The sequence below is a fragment of the Haemaphysalis longicornis genome, unplaced genomic scaffold (assembly GCF_048455015.1).
Source record: "Haemaphysalis longicornis isolate Haplotype H1 unplaced genomic scaffold, Haemaphysalis longicornis Haplotype H1 scaffold_2, whole genome shotgun sequence".
Classification (NCBI taxonomy): Eukaryota; Metazoa; Arthropoda; class Arachnida; order Ixodida; family Ixodidae; genus Haemaphysalis; species Haemaphysalis longicornis.
In genome coordinates this window covers 179,820,055-179,837,408 of record NW_027526295.1, presented here as the reverse complement: position 1 = coordinate 179,837,408, position 17,354 = coordinate 179,820,055, and the positions used below count along the sequence as shown (strand labels likewise).

General features: G+C 48.8%; 1 long non-coding RNA gene across 1 annotated transcript; it reads right to left on the bottom strand.

The window, feature by feature from the left end:
- Positions 1-9,710: 9,710 nt before the first annotated feature.
- Positions 9,711-11,973, bottom strand: LOC144167541 (uncharacterized). The gene is made up of 2 exons (XR_013322029.1): positions 10,851-11,973; positions 9,711-10,065 (listed from the first exon to the last, which is right to left on the bottom strand). It is a non-coding gene; the product is annotated as an uncharacterized LOC144167541 (long non-coding RNA).
- Between the last annotated feature and the right edge of the window lie 5,381 nt (positions 11,974-17,354).

Below are 17,354 nucleotides of genomic sequence, written 5' to 3'. Positions count from 1 at the left end.
AAAAAATAGAGAGAAGAAAGATCAAATTCAAGGAGAAAAGGCAGTAAATAACAATTAATCCGCACACAGGAACAGAATGCAGTTTACGCGCTCTGACTCCGCGTTCTTTTACCTCTCCCCTTCCCCCGTGTTCGGTTTTGCTCGGCAAAAAAAGAGAGCCTCCGCTCACTAGAGCTAGACTCTCAAACAAAAACTAAAACTCACAAACTAAAAAAAAAAAAAAAAACGTCGTGGTAGCCCCCCTTCCCTTTGACCGTAAGCCCTCCGCATCCAAAGAAGTTCACAAAGGCCGCGCCCACCCGTGGGGCCCGCGCGGGGAGAGGGGCCAACAGTTTCAAGGGTGGTTCTGGCACGGGTGAAGTCGCACGAAGGGGAAAGGAAAGGGGGGATTTCCCCGCGTGGCAAGTGACATGCGGGGGAATCGGCACTGTGATTTCGGAACGGGAGGATGGCCCGCGGGGGGCGCGTGCTACACCCCTGCGACGCCCTGCACACGGGAGTGGCAGTCCTGCAGATTGATTTGGAAAAAGCGTTTGATTGTGGGTCACACGAGATATTGTTTTGTATTTTGGACCATGTGAACGTTGGGTTTGTAATTAAAGAGGGCGTCGCCCTGGCGTACCGCAATTGCACTACGCGGCTGATCGTGAACAAAAAGTTGGGAGCCCCAATTGAAGTGCAGCGTTCGGTGCGCCAGGGCTGCCCCCTCAGCCCCCTATTGTTTTGCATATACATCGAAGCCCTGTGTATGAGTATAATCAGAAATAGTGTCATCGAAGGCTTCCGACTGCATGAGTCGGAAGTTAAACTTTTGGCTTACGCAGACGACGTGGCCGTTTTTTGTATGAACGAAGAAAGCGTTCAGTTGGTAGTTGACACTGTCAAAAAGTTTGGCATGGTGACGGGTAGCTTTGTGAACTGGGCAAAGTGCCTAGGATTTTGGCATGGGGAATGGTCATCAACACCGCCAACCTTCGCTAATATTAGTTGGGTCACCACTCCAGTGAAGTACTTGGGCGTTGAACTGGAATATTACAGGGATAGTGAACCATACTGGCGTAGCCAGACAATGGTGTTGAGGGAGAAGGCCGAGAAATGGAAGGGGGCAAGGTTGTCAATTTTTGCAAGGGCCACGGCATGTAACTTATTCTTTGTAGCGAAGATTTGGTATATCATGCAGGTACTGCATTGTTCGCGAATCAACGTCCAAAGGCTTCACCGGGTATTTGCGGTGTTCGTTTGGGGCTCAACATGGGAGAGGTGCAGCAGAACAAACCTGTTTCGGAGAGTCCGAAATGGTGGCTTGGGGCTGGCGCACCTTTATGTGCGACAGCTGGTAAACCGGTTTTTGTTTTGGCGAGATGTTCGTGACCCGTTCTTGCAGAGTGTCATGCAAGTACGGCTGGCGCGTGCTATGCCGGAATATGTAGTATCAACATGGTGCATGCCAGGTGGCGTGTATGGGTATTTTAAGGAAATAGTTATGACGGCCCGTTTTCTATTCGCACGTTTTTCTGGCGAGTACCTGTCCTCTGTGACACGCAAAAAACTGTATAAGGACATTTGCGATGTTGTTTTCCCCGTCCCTATGTATAGATATAATTACCGTGCTGGGCCAGGCCAAAATGTGCTAAAGCGCGTCAAAAGAATGGAGGTTCACTCTGGTGTGAAAACCTTTTTCTTCAAATTACACCCAGGCACCTTGTCTGTTGGAACCTGGATGCAGGATAGAGGGATATCTGTGCCATGGGGAACTCAGTGTTCAATTTGTAAACAACCAGAAACGATAGAGCACGTTTTTCTGCATTGTTGGGCTGCGGTATTTTTGTGGGATGTCCTCCAGAGGACCCTTCATAAGACTTCCCCCCGCTGAGCCCCCATGGCATACGCTATCTAGCGGTCGAAAACGAGGAGGGGGCGCCCTTGGACCTCGTTATGTTGGTGGCCTTGCATAGCATATGGCGCTCGCGCATGGCCTGGCTCCACGGTGATGTGGACGCCCGCCCTACGCGGCAATGTTTTCGTGAGTCTATATCCCAGTACGTAGAAGTCCAGAAGCGCAAGGCATACACTCCTGAGTGGCTGTCAAGGATAGAACCCTTGACTATGCTTAGGGAATTTTAGAGAGACATCAGCCTTCATATAGGTTGGTGGCTTGTCGCTCGAGTTGCTCATGTGAATAAGTTTGTTTTGTGTTTCTGTGTTGTGTCGAAGACCGGCATTAAAGAAAAAAAAAAAGGCTTTGTGGCTCAGTTGGTAGAATACCGTGCACCTTGCGTTCCGCCCGCAGAGTCGTAGGATCGAAACCTGGCGCCGGCAAGTATTATTTTTTTATATAGTGCAGGGGGAGCGATGCGGACGCGGACTACGGACGCCAACGCGGGTGACATCGTGAGTTACTGAAATGCTCTGCATTTAAAAAAGCCGTGTAAACGCTCGGTAGCTGTCCTCATCCCGGAGAAAAAGGGACACATCGTCCGCATATGCAGAGACCTTAATCTGACCTTGACCAGGCAGCGGGAAGCCGCGGATGGAAGGACACGCTGCCACGCGACGCAGAAGGGGGTCCAGGCATAGGGAAAAGAGCGAGGGGGACCAGGGACAACCCTGCCTGATCCCGCGCGTAACTTTGAAGCGCTCACTGAGGCGGCCATTGACAAGCAGCCGGGCGGTCACGTTCGAGTAAGCTAACCGAAGGCAAGATATATAGTCTGGCGGGAAACCGTAGAGACCTAAGACACCGAGCATGTACCGGTGCTCCACTCTGTCGAAAGCTTTCGCCTGATCGACCGATATGAAACAACCGGAAATGCCGGTTCTCGATGCGAAGTCAAATAGGTCGCGGGTCAGGGCTAAGGATGAAAAAATTGACCGGCCCGGCACGCTGCACGTTTGCGCGCAGCTTAGGATGCACGGGAGTACATGGCTCATTCGGCGGGCTAAAATGGACGCGACAATCTTACAATCAGTGTTGAGGAGCGTGATAGGCCTGTAGGCACCTGGGTCCGAAGGGCTTCCTCCTGGCTTCGCTATCAGTACGACACGACCCTCGCGAAAGGATTCCGGCCGCTCTCCATGAAGAAGAAGAAAGCCGTTCACCATGGCGAGAAGCGCGTCCCCAACAACGGAAAAAAAAGTCTTCTAGAACCTTGCAGGGATGCCGTCAGGGCCCGCCGCTGATGCGCCGTTTAGGCGTGTGACGCAATCATGCAGCTCCTCTTGCGAAACCGGCGCACAAAGCCTGCTCGCCATGTCATGGGGTACCTGGGGCAGCGCTCCACAAAAAGACGCTAGGCGTTCCTCAAAGAATTCATCCCGCAACGTATTCTCTGAGGTGAGGAGGCGAGAAAAATGTGCCGTGAACACCTCACAAATGTCGTCGCTATTAGCGCTTTTTGAGCCGTCCGGCAACATAACCTCTGGCACTTGAGCCAATCCTGGTCCGTCAAGGGAGCCTGATTTGACGTACCGTAACACTGATGGGTCTGAAACTGGCCGGCCTAGAAACTGGGCACGACTAGCAGCGCGAGAGGACTGCCGTAACAGATGTTCATATCGCGCTCTCAATACATTGACGTAGTCACGCATGGTGAAGGTTAAAGCGCCACCCCTTTTGACGATTCGAAGCCTCCACAGTGTATCGTTGAGCGCGGCCGTGATGCTGCCTTTACGCGCTCTCCCCTCCCGGACGAACACCTCGCGCCAGCCGGACTTTAACTCATCCCACGGTAGTGGGTTCGTCGAGTCGCGGCGCGGTGGACGAAGCGCATCCCTTAACGCGGCTACACTAACCTCATCTGTCAGCAAACTCTCGTCCATCCGCCACAACTGCTGACGTGGCATACAGTCGCCAAGGTTTACAGTTGCTAAGACTGGCTTGTGATCGGAGATACGCGGAGTGCCCGCAGGAAAAGAAAGAACGTCACAGCGCTCAAGATAATGGCTGAGCTCCGGCGGGAAGTAGAACTTATCCAACCGGCTGCCCGATCGTCCCCTTTCCCACGTGGCGGCAAACCTTTCACCATGCAGCTGCACCCACGCGTCGCGGAGTTGGAACTGGCTTACAAGATCCTTTAGTGCCCGCGCGCCGACATAAGGTTTACCCTGTCCAGGACCGCACACATCTCGCTGGGGATCGAGAACACAGTTAAAGTCCTCCACTTAAAAGGTGTGGTAGGGCACCAACATGAATGCATCTAGAGATGCGAAAAACGCCGATGAATCGGAGTGTCGCGCCGGTGCATAAACAACCACGGCACGCACGCGACGATCTAGGAGCAGAAAATCTACCGCAAGCACGCGCCCGTCAAAGCCAAACGTGCAGTGAGCCTTGCGACGAAGGCTCTCGCGCAAGAAAACAACTCCTACCCCCGATGCTACCCGATCAGTCAATGCAAAAAACGCCTCCACTGAAAACCGCTCGCGAAAAGCCAACACATCGCGCGGCGAGCGGAAATTACATTCCTGCAGGAAGAGAACGTCAACGTTTTGCGCACGTACATAATGCATTATCTCTCTCTGTTTGTCAAAGCTTCGAAAACCTTGGGCATTCAGGGAAAGAAAATGTACCAGCATGATGGTATTAATGCGCTAGTGAATGTTGACGCTCCCTCCTACATTTCGCTGTCCTCAGAGGACACTTCAACACACAATTTCTTAATGTCATCCGCGTCACCTGAGTCCGCGGAGGAAGGCAGACTTCGCTTGGACGCATCGGGCCAATCCAGGAGGGATGGGGAGCGCAGTAGGTCAGCGACCTGGCTGACAGGATTGACTAGGCGGGGGTCCTTGATCTTGGGCGGAAGCAGAACACTGGTGCTGGGCGTAAGAAGGCCCGCGGCAGAGGGCTTTGACGTGAGTGCTGTCTTGGCACTGGTTCCGGGCTTGTTTTTTTCCTTTCGTCGGCTGGGCGAGCCGCTGGAGGTTCCAGAAAGAACGGTGTTTTTGACCGGCGCATGCCCCTGCTCGCGCTGAGGCTGCTCTGCGGTGTCGCTGCTCTCGGTAGAGCTGAGACTCGTGAAGAGGGAAGAGTCCGTCGAAGACGATGACGTGGCCTCCCCAGCAGGTGCAATCGCCTCCTCCGAAGGCGACGTGTAGCCCTCGAGGTCCATTTCTTGGCTATCGCTCGGAGATTCCTCGATTGCCGTGGTGTCACCCAGAGCACTGCTCCCACTTGACGCCTCTGCCGGCTGGCCTGAGGAGGCCGGGGGTAGTTCGGGAAATTCGCTTGCGCTTCCGAGAGCCTCAATATTCCCGCTTGATGCCTCTTCTGGCTGGCTGGAGATGCCGCAGGGTAGTTCAGGAAATTCACTTGCGCTCTCCAGAGCGTGCTGACTGGGGGACGCACAAGGCGTCGCGGAGAAATTGCTTGCAGCGTCCGCGTAGGACCGGGGCCGCAGGCAGTCGGCGGTTGCATGGTTGCCCTTGCAGCGCCGACACTTGGCATTACAGTCGGCTTCGTCGTGGCCGTACTCCGAGCAGCGGCCGCACCACGGGGTCTTGCAGTTGCTAACTTGGTGGCCACTCTGACCGCAACGGGCGCATACCCGTCGCACACCTTTATACTCAAACTGGGCCTTGAACCCTCGTATCTTCATGAAGTTAGGCACGGCCTTGGCCATCTCCATCTTCACGAGTCGCATGCCGGTCTTGATGTGCTGAAGACTCCAGCTGACGTTGAGGACCTTTCCATACGGTCTCAGTGCTGCCGCGAGTTCCGTGTGGCTAACGACGGGGTTCAAGCGGTACACCGTCACGTAGACGACCTGTGGGCCCATGCAGGCCACAGGACACGAAACGCCGTTCACAAGGACGGCTCCTTTTTCGGCGATCTTGCGAGCAGCAGCAGCCGAAGCAGCCACTGCGCAGAACTTAAATCCACCCAGGTGCATCAGGGTGTCCAGGCCATAACGGCCTACGATTTCCCCGAGGCTGTTCACCAGGTCATCCACGGTGACGTCCTTCGGGGCCGTGAAGTAGAAGACATGGGCCTTGGGTGGTGGCTGAACAGCCTCCCAAGACGCCATGATGACGTGTCCTTAAATGTCCAAGAGGCGGTCCAGTCGGCGGCAGGGTAGATGACGTCCAGAAGGAGGGGCCACCCCAACGCACAAACGTAGGGCCGCCCCACAGGAAAATGAAGTCCTTGACTCAATCAGCGTCGAAGTCGAAGTCGAACTCGGGTTTTTCACGAGGCCACTGCACCTCCGACTGGGAGCTGCATGCAGCTCTTCTTCTTCGTCCTCTGTATTAGTCTGAGGAGAGGCCAGAGCCTGGATCATGGTACTAGAGTTCCTGTAGATAGCCTAACTCCCCTACAGGAGCTATACAGGAACTCTACATGGCACAGACTGCCGCACAGTCATCACTACAGAGCGGATTTTTAGGCATTAAAAAAACGCATTTAGGCGCCGAAAATAGGCAGGAAAAACAACATTTTAGGCCTACAACGTCGTAAATATAAGCTCCATAAATTTTTATACACAAATGTAAATAATTTCAGAAGAAGACGTGCTCAACCTGTATCTACGGTAACTAAACCAAAAATGTTTGTCTTTACGACGGCACTAAGACGGCAACAGTTAAACATAGCCGTTCAATTGTCCCATTGCGCTGCTGGACTAATGACGGTCCATAGGCCGAATTGAACAAACGCACTGCTCACATATGAGTTCAAAAGCCCCTGTCGCTTGCTCGCGAGCCACGTATATAGTGAAACAGGCATGAAAAAGCACTCTTCACAGCCGGTAATAGCGGTCAAAAAAGCGCGATTGTTTTTCAACCTGGCGCAAGTTAATTAGGGCATAACAAAAACAGGCACGAATAATAAACCGGTTAAAAAACGACGATTTATCACAAAATTAACATGCTCTTCTATTGGTACAAATCTAGCGATGGGTACAAGTCTAGCAATTTTCTAATAAACATTGATACTATCCGAATTGTTCAAGTAAGACGTCCTAAAAAAATGCTTAACAGCCGAACCAAATTTAAATGGAAGACGCTTTTTACAGCCCGTCGTCAACTGATTGTAGGGCGTAAGGAAATGCAGATGCTGGACTGGACTGGAAATGACTTTATTGATGCGCGGTAATGTTTTGCCTTTGGTGCTTTGATACGAGAGTGATGTACTAACCAAGGCGCGTTGGATGCTCAACCGTTGAGTTGAAAATAGAGTTGGATTTGAGTGTACTTCTGGGAACAAGGATGCGACTGCACGTTTGAAGAAATGTGTTTGGCGGGCACGCGCAACGGAATCACTGTGAAAATTGAAAAAACAACAGAAACTACCACCGTCTCCAGATTTTCGGACTCAAAATTCAACCCATTCAACTGCTGCTAACGGTTGTTTGCCGGGAGTTGATTGAACTTGAGGACTAGGTTGAACCCAATAGAGTTCCGAACAGTCAATGATAGCCGCTCGGTAACATGAATAAGAATTTCAAACCGCCCTCGAAAGCGAAAGTCGAGGCTAAATAGTGTTCATAAAGCCCCTGATATTCAAAATAGGCTTTGAAAATGGGCGTTTATATACATTTTTCGCCATTTAGGCACAAACGTCAAAATAGGCATTTATAGGCACTATAAAAACACCATAAAAGCTTTCCTTAACCTCTAATTCATGCTCATATATGAAAGAGGCGCGATAGGACCGCACCCGCCGCGGTGGCTCAGTGGCTAAGGCGTTGTGCTGCTGAGCACGAGAACGCTAGTTCGATCTTCCCGGCCGCGGCGGCCGCTTTTCTGATGGAGGCGAAAAGCAAAAACGCCCGTGTGTACGAGATTTCGGCGCACGTTGAAGATCCCCAGGTGGTCGAAATTAATTCGGAGCCGTCCACTACGTCGCGCCCCATCTCCTGCGTTGCGTGGGCGCGTTAAACCCTACAATCAATCAGCTCAACGACAGGAACGCAAGGAACAAAACAGGCATTTGCCTAAAATCCGGTCTGTATAGTCACCACTCTGTGGGAGAGTAGACAAACGCAGTTCTCCTCTAAAAGCAGTCGCATTGAGTCCCGCTCATAGGTATACACAAAAGAGCGGGATCCACTCGTCATGAGGGGCGACGGTGTTATTAGCGAAGAGCGAGAAAACGGCGCGCGATAATAGCTCCGCTTCTTACAAAACGCCGATCCCGTTGTTGCGCTAACGTGAGAAGCAGAATGAGGAGCGAGATACTGACCACGCTTGATGGCGTTCCTCATATGGTTTGTGGCATTTAATTTCGTGCGAAATGAGGAGGGAGACCATATAGTGCCGTTTCTCGTCGAAGTGGCGCTTCCTCCAGCTTTTGACTGGCGTGTTGGGCGAAATCAGGAGGGAAGGGCATTCGCTCAAACTCACAAAGGGATGGACGGAAGGAGTAGCATAATAAAGCACACGTTGCAATGGACTGAGGAATTTCAACCTGCTTTCCATTACTGTGAGGGGCAGTATGCGGAGTAATAATTTTAGTCCACGCCTCGTTCACGATAACGGGGTCTGATCCTGCATATTAATAGAGTGTAAGGGCGGAACAAAGAGAAGTGCTGATTCCGCTGCTCATAACGTACCGTGGCATTTGATCTTTTAAATGACTGTGGCATTTTATTTGATTTCTCACTGGAGCAAACGGAGGGAGGGGGTGAGGGGGAAAGGGGAGCGATCATCGTTTAATGAAAAGCGGTTGTCGTACGACTCCGCACGAAATACTCGGAACTTATGGACGAAGACCCACATCTCGAAATCCTTATGGAAATACCGCAGTAACGCTTGCAGTATTAGAGAACTTGAGCTGGGTTGTAGCTTTAAAATATGTCGCCATGTTGTAACTTATTGTACCTGCATTACCGGTATTTTTTTTTCGTGCAACAATGTTTAACCTGACATTATTATGTTGTAACGTGCACACAACCTGCGACAAAAACGAAATTTGGATAACTGTTTACTAATTCGTTAGCATTCATTCATCGCTGCTCTTCATTTAGGCTATTTTTTTCTTTCGACCAGTAATATAACTTTACCTTATTATAACAATTGAATGTACTAGTTTCCCCAATTATGCATTTTTGCGCAGATAAGGGCCGTTGCATGGCTGGTTCTGGAGTACAAAGAAGGCTTGAGGCGAACGGTCGGCCAGTTTACCTGTAACATCTGGCGTACCTGAAGGGAGCGCTTTGAGGCCTATTTTATTTCTTTCGTATTTCAATGGCACGACAAATCGTATGCCGAAGTATTATCCCAAGCAGCAGAAATTGCCAAGCCCAAGCATGGCAAAACATCAGTGGCCAATGTGTCCGAGCTTGGCAATACCTCGGCCGCCAATATTGGCTGGTGTTTGGAAAAGGTGACAAGCCAACAATTGGCCAAGCCCTGGAAGGCCAATGTTGGACAACGCTTGGCAAAGTACCTTGCCATGATAATGCCAATGGGTGGACCCCACGCTATTTTCATGCACATTTTTGGCTTTGTGGCCAGTCCTTATGACCAATGCTTATTTTACGAGTTGCCTCGCGGCCCGATTTCTGCTTTATACATGCCAGTATACAGGAAATTATTAAACGAGTGCGCATTATTTATTTAATGCGCACTCGTTAAATAATTTCCTGTACAATGGCATGTATAAAACAGAAATGGGACCGCGAGGCACAATAAGCAAACTGCATCAACTTTGCGAAGCAATTATAAATACGTGACTTGCCAAAAACAATTGAGCAACACAACACACCGGGTCTCTCTGTGTAGCTTTTTTATTATGCACATCAAATATAGGAGAAATCTGACTTAACAGTGGCAAGAATACGAACACAAACATGAAAGCAAACACAAATAACAGTCGAGAAAAAATTTTAAAAAGCGCTGCTCATGAAGCGCGAACCGATTATCATTCGTTTAACTGCTTGAGATGCCTACAATACAGAAGCATTCAGGTAAATGAAAACAGGACCCTCATTCCCGGTAATTCGCCGACCTGCCAAGGCCACAATATGTTTTTGAACAGTACTATTGTAGAATAGCCCAGCTTGGAAAGCTTGTCACTGCTGCATCCGCCACTTGTCCACGGGAAACACCTGTGCGTCGTAGCGCCTGTAATAAGTAAAAAAAATAGTTCACTATAATGCTAAATTCACGCTGCTTACTAAATGTAGCACCTATACAAGCCTTACAACATGTCCGTGTGAAAATATTCAGCCTAAAGTTCTAGCTTGTTAACACTCGCTATGAAACATAAAACGTACTGCACTATTCATTTTTCAATACTGCGTTTTACGGTAGCAGTTACTTTGCTCGTTCTTGAGAAAACAGTCCGGAATTTCGCAGAAAATGGGCTTCACTCTTATTGCAGTAGCGCAAAGTAATATAAAAAGTCCAATAGACAAAGCGACACGCCAGCGGTTCCGCGAAATTTTGTTGTGCCTTCGCTCACTTCTGCCCCGTCAGACGCGAACGGAACCCACGGAGAATCCCAGAGGTAGTGTAATTACTTTGTCGCTCGACAATACCCTTACATTGCTCAAGAAAATAATCAAACGAAAGCTTCATTTATAGCTAGAGTTTAACTAAGCCAGCTTAATACATCCGCAACTCTTATACGGCACACGAGTCTTGCTTCAACGCATGCTGAACGTCGTGAAACTGCAGTGGGAGCACGGCTGCTTGTTCGGAAAACACAAAGCCGGAAAAAGGATAGCTAGAACTGGCGTCACACAATTGGAAGCACATGTATGGGACCACTTTTTTCTTCGCAAGAACCAACAACATAACACTAAGCAGCACTCGCGAGCGCCAGTTATAAACGACAGCTGAAGGTTTGGCGGGAACTAGCGCGAGCACTCCCGCACCGCGAAAAGAAAAATGAAATGGTGACTTACGTTTTCAGCGGCGGCCGTAGCAGGCAAACGATGTTATTCCACCAGTCAGGTATACTTCACACAGCCACCGACACCAAAACGCACCTCACAGACACGTACAGGAGTGCTACCGCAGTTTCAATGCCACAAAAGAGACGGAGCCGTCGGTGCAACGCGTCTGTCCACCGGACCCGCCGCGGGTTCAAAGAACGCGCAAGGGCACAACGCTGAAGTAGTTCGACGGTCACCGTTGTGTTAGGTAACACAAATGACCAATTCCTACTGAACGTTTAACACTCTCTCTCACGCTATTTTGAATAAGCTGCACTTTAGTTTAAGTACGCTTTGTTTCGTGGCACCGTGCTGTGGCTCTTTAGGTAACTACTTTTTGCTGCGTTGGGGCCTGTTCACGGCGCTCTAACCGTCGTTATCCGTTGGGGGACCGCCGCGGGCAACGACCGCAGTGCTGCCCTCGAGTGGTGCTGCTTGCGCGCCGGGTGCGCATGTACACACGCAAAATAACGCACACGAGTGCTCTACAGTGAGACTTCATGCAACAATATGCAACAACAGGCAAGGCTGTCGGCAGTTACACCTGCCAATACTTTTTATTTAAATGTGTTACTTGACACAAGCTTGAAAATGATTTGGAACTACTTTTTTTGTTGTGCGCTGCGCGTGAAAACAAATTCAAAAACACGCAAACTTCAGTAATATTTTGAGTGAACTTGAGTGGTCATTCAACTAACAAGAAAATGCCAAGACGTGCGTAAAGGCACTCATAAATACCTGCGTCACATATAGGCTACTACTCTTCATAAAATGTTATGATCAAAAATTACGTCTGAATGAGCGCGCTGTCCAGTGTGATTTTTTGCGCACCGGCCAATGCGTGTCCTCAAGGCCGGTCGTATAGCGCTCGTTGTCCACGAATGGCTTTTGCGTACAGGCCGGCGTCTGGCCAAGCTATCGGCTGTCCAGTGTGATTTTTTGCGCGCCGGCCAATGCTTGTCCTCAAGGCCGGTCGTATAGCGCTCGTTGTCCACGAATGGCTTTTGCGTACAGGCCGGCGTCTGGCCAAGTTATCGGAAGCCAAAGGGAAGCCAAGGGGCGTCCAATGATTGGCTATCGGCCAATGCTGCTTGGGATGCGGTGTTGAGTGCTCGGAATTCGTTTTCGCGCTGTGCACGCGCCTCGCCGAAACGAGGCGATGGTGCAGTCTCTGCCTCTAGCGCAGCCCGCTCTCGCGAAATACGGCTGTGAGGCTGGCGAGGTTTCACGACCAACGGGCTCGTTGGTCTGGCTCAGCTGACAGGTTGGCGCCACCTGTGGAGAACCAAAACAAGCTTCCTTTGTTCCAAGTGAGCCTTCCCGTCAAAGCACTACGTGGCGTCAGCTGCATGTTGCAGCGCTAGTGGCGCTACAGGTGCGTCAGTACACGTCAGGGTCATGGTATTCGGGATGCGGGAACGAAGACATTTGCCGACGCACTCTGACACACGAAACATGTTTTATATTATTACTCTCCCAGCCGTATTTTGAAGAACAACACAGTGAGTACCACATTGGCCGGAAAAGGCCATAAGGGCACATTTGCGTTTCATTTGGTCTTTGAATGCGACCCACCGATGCAGCGTCGTCTGCTACAGATGCGTGCGATGTCGCCTGCTAGATACTGGCCCGAGCGCTCTTGGGCTTCGCTGTTGATGTTTCGTCTAGCGTAAGCCATAACAAGACGTGTCGTATTGAGAGATAGGACGCATATTTCTGTGACTCGTATCATTCGCACCGTTTTTTTTTTTTTTTTTCAATCTCGTCGCCCAGCACTGCTGCTGCAGGCACGCGTGCTAATATTAATCTTTCTTTTACCGGAATCGTAATTACGCTGAAAATGAGCGCGTGTGATGGGGTACACTTTCACATACACATGCTTACGCGTAAATTCAAGGTTATCTATTTAAAGCCACGACTAAGCTTTCAAGTAAAGCTACGACAATTGTACCGATGCTGTTTGTGCACGTACTATACGCAACAGCGCCAATCGGAAATCACTACCAGTCCTCACTCCTTCAAGGGAGCTACACTTTGATATGATTAACTATGGAAAAATATTCAGATAATTTTTGCACTCGCGTTCAGGCTACATGTTTATATTGAGAAAAAAGAGGTGGGCAGAAATGATCACCAACCTATCTAAAAATAACCAACAAATGTTGCCAAGCACTATACCAGTTTAGTTAAATACATCGACACATACCCGTTGATTAAATGCTTGGCCGTTGTCAGCAGTGTCTTCTGTGTACTTTGCCTCCGGCAAAGTACAGAGTACGTTGCCTCCGGCAGTAGCATCGACTAGTTCAGCTTCTTAATTCAACATCGACTAGTTCAGCTGCTTCACTGCGCTGCACTGACTTCACTCATGATGACATCGCAGAAAGAGTTGTCATCAATTACGGGGATGTCAATACCGTTTACGTTACAAACGGCGACGTACCTTCCTGTGCCATCTATCTCGGTTGTGTTTTCACATCGGTCATCAAAGATGTCCATCAGACTGTCTTTACTCAGAGAGGAAACTTATCAAAACAGTGACTTTGGGGCGTCCTTGCAGTGGCCTTGACAGGGCCTCCAGTGTAACTCCACGTAGACCAATTGCTTCGCGAAGTTGATGCAGTTTGTTTACTGTGCCTAGTCGTCCGATTTCTGTGTTATACATGCCATTGTACAGAAAATTATTTAACGAGTGCACAATAAATAAATAATTAATGCGCACTCGTTAAATAATTTTCTGTATAATGGCATGTATAAAGCAGAAATCGGACAGCGAGGCAACTCATAAAATAGGCATTGGCCATAAGGACTGGCCACAAAGCCAAAAATGTGCATGAAAATAGCGTGGCGTCCACCCATAGGTATTATCATGGCAACATACTTTGCCAAGCGTTGTCCAATATTGGCCTTCCAGAGCTTGGTCAATTGTTGGCTTGTCACGTTTCCCAAGCACCAGCCAATAATGGCCGCCTAGGTATTGCCAAGCTCGGACACATTGGCCACTGATGATTTGCGATGCCTGGGCTTGGCAGTTTCTGCTGCTTGGGCCCGTGACGGACATGACATACAGGTCACCGAAGCACAAATGGCGACATGTACAATCATGAACAAATAAAACGCGATCACAAAAATATGAACTAGAACACACAAATAGCATGATTCCTTTCCATGCAGGCCAAATTGACGAGTGTATTATATTATACAGGGTGTTTCAGGGAACACGTTCAAAAATTCTTAAAAATAGGCTCTTCAAGAAAAAAAGAAACCCTCTTCAGAAGGAGATTGCTAGCTGCGGCGGACGCCAGATAGTATCAAGGGTGTGCACATTAGTTAGGTGGGTAATTAAACTCTACTAACGAACTTCTTAATTAGCAGAGTTTCGTGGTTATTGTCAATGGTGATTTTGTAGCCCCGGAGAAGACGACTTCATATCAGTTTTTACAACAACGAAAAAGTCGGTGTTTAAAGCCCTGTAGTGCGAGGAAACCTGCCGTTGTTTTTCGCTCAAAAACGAAACTCGGTGCTCGAGGAGCGCTGGAAGTCATGAGCGAATGCAACGTCGGCTGGTGACGTGTTTCAATGAATGTTGCGACCAATTCGAAATGTAAGTTCAATTTTCCCTAGCTAGGAAGCCTCAGCATGCAGCCACAGCCGCGAAAGTCCTCCTCGCCCAGCAAACAAACCTTTCCTTTGTCTGATGCACTTTCTAACACGCAGCGATTATAAACGAACCGCAGATACACATAACGAAAAAAATGAACAGATTGTGACGTTTCACATCTTGCACGTCTGGTAGCCACGTCAGATGTGGTCGAGACAATAAAAAAAAAAAAGCAAAACTGTAACCAACGCCTACTAGGGCTCCCGAAACGGGCGGCCGTGTTGTGTGCAATGGCTAGCCTCTTTCTTGCTCCTACCAACGAAAGAAAAGATAACGCTAGCCGTGTTGTAAGGTGAGCGTTGATCATTGAAAAAAATACAGGAGGCGATGGCGTTGATGTCAGCTGATTCCCTAGCGTGGGGAATCACCAGAGCCTTCTAGTCACTGCAACACGTCATCAGCGGAGGTTGCGTATGCACTAGACTTCTGGCGCACCATGTGCGCTGCGTTTCGGTTTCATGGGAGAAAAACACGTGATTTTCGCGGGCTGCAGGGCTCTACAGAGTGTATTTTCTTTTACTTTAAAAACTGATCGGTTATAGTTGTTTCCGTGGCTACAAACTCGCCATTGGCAATAACCGCCAAACTTCGTAATTTTAAAGTTCATTAGACAGTTTTAGTTAATTAACTATGTAATTCGCAAGTTTCTCATAACTGCTGACGTCCGCCGAACCTGATAGCTTGTTGCTAAAAGGGAATCCCTATTTTTCTTGAAAAGCCTACCTTCAGAAATTTTTGAAAGTGTTCACTGAAACACCCTGTATACTGTAACAGAGTTGGGAAATCTGGCTTTTCAAATATGCCAATAGGGAGCCATTATTTCATCTACACAAACAGTATTTTAGGGGCGAAGCCCCTTTGGTGCTCGGGCTGTCGGCGTCTCCGGTCGTCGTCGTCGTTTCATGTGGTATGGGTGCTAAAACACCGGGACATTCGTTTTCCAACACCTCGGGCTAGAATGTAACGCGTACTAAAAGAACACACCGGGACACTCGTTTTCCAACGCTTCGCGCTAGAACGCTTCGGGCTTCAAAGACGCCAAACTTTTACAGCAAAGCTCTATACCTCTATCCCCAAACGGTTTCATCTCATTGGGCAAAAGCGCCAAGGCGCCAAGAATACACCTATACACTGCACGCTGCGCCCCTCCCTAGGTTTCACGTTAGTGGAGATGGCCCGTTTTTTTTCTTCCAATTGTGTGTGTTCTGATTAATATTTCCGTGTTCGCGTTTCATTTGTGCACGACTGTACGATGTTAGCGTCATAATCTTCACCAACTCAGCGGATATCTTTCGCTTTAAAGTGGGTCTTGCTGTAATGCTTTCCTGGACGCACCCCGCCAGCGTTCGCTGTGGTTCGACAACCTAGCCTGTAGTATGTATAGCTCGCCCTAAAATACAAGGCTTCACGTCATATTCTGCAACAGCAGGTAAGAGGGCGAAATTACGCGGTGCACGTGCAATATTGGGCGGCCAACTTTGGCGAGGCGTGAATCTAATTAGAAACCAGATTTAGAATATTTATAGAGTTGATTACTTTTTGCACTATCTGATTTTATTGTTCTAATTTAACCACAAGCCCTAAAATCAGGGCGTAAAAGTTACTCAAATATTTCTCTGTAATTAATCACCCACAAAATACGGACTCCCTCGCAAATAATGCTTCCCTCCCCCCTAGTCCTGCTCCCCCTACCTGCAAAAACGGCATCTTTTAATGATTCTGCAATCTTTTTCATGTTGTAGGCACAGACACCAGCAAACTTGCTTCTGCTCATCAATTTTGACACACCATTAATACGATTTGCTCCTTAGTACCTGAGAAATGACAGGTGTACTGTGACAAGAAACACAGGAATGTACAAAAACTTTTTCCACACAAGCTTCTAGCCGCTCCTATCCTGTGCTGTCGTGATCAGTTATTTGCTCTCGAGTATTCTTACCTTGCTGTTCATCAGGTGTTCCCGTCTCGCGGTAGCCATTCTATTGCCTTAGTGGCCCTCCGGTGGTCTGTTCTCCGCACTACATACCCGGTCCGGCAGATAAACTCCATACTCTTAATTTTTTTTTCAATCGAACTCACCCATGGCGGTCTCTTCCTGACCATAAGCGTAAGTTACCGTTATCATCCCCTGTTTCATGTCTCGTTGGGTGACCGCAGTTCTCTTTCAAGTGAATTTGTAAGTACCGAAGTTTCTACGTAGAAATTAATCATCAGAAGTACGCACTAGTTTTTTCAGTGTCGACAGTTATCTTTATGGAGAGTGCTGGCCTGCAGTTCATTTCCAGGCAGTGCTTGCTGAGTGCGCACCATCCCATGGTAATTGTACACTATGTCTCTTTGTCGTGGTTTGGATTAGTACTCCCCACTTGCCTAAAATAGTATCTTCTAATATTTTTGGGATATTTTGTATCTTTGGGAGGGGCCTTCGTCCTTCAGTGGGCACAAACAGGCTGATGATGCCGATGATGATGAAGATGATGATGATGAATATTTTCGTGTAGGATGAGAAATAGAAATATAACTTTTTTAAACGATTCGCGTTTGAATTGTGGAAATTTTTGTTCATTAGGTGGCGTCGGCGGAGTTCGGGCAATGGGGCATAAAGGTTCGGCCGTGGCAGGCGACGATGAAGGTGGTTGTCTGTCCAACACAAAATCTGTGTGTTCCACCAGTTGGAGCCATATCGTCGGAGGGCGATTTACAGGCGGAGTGACCTAGGTGTCACGGGAATCGGTGTCGTTAAGGTAAAGAGTGTCGGAGGAGAGGTAGTGTCGGCGACTGGGTAGTATAGGACCAATATTATGTTGGTCCTG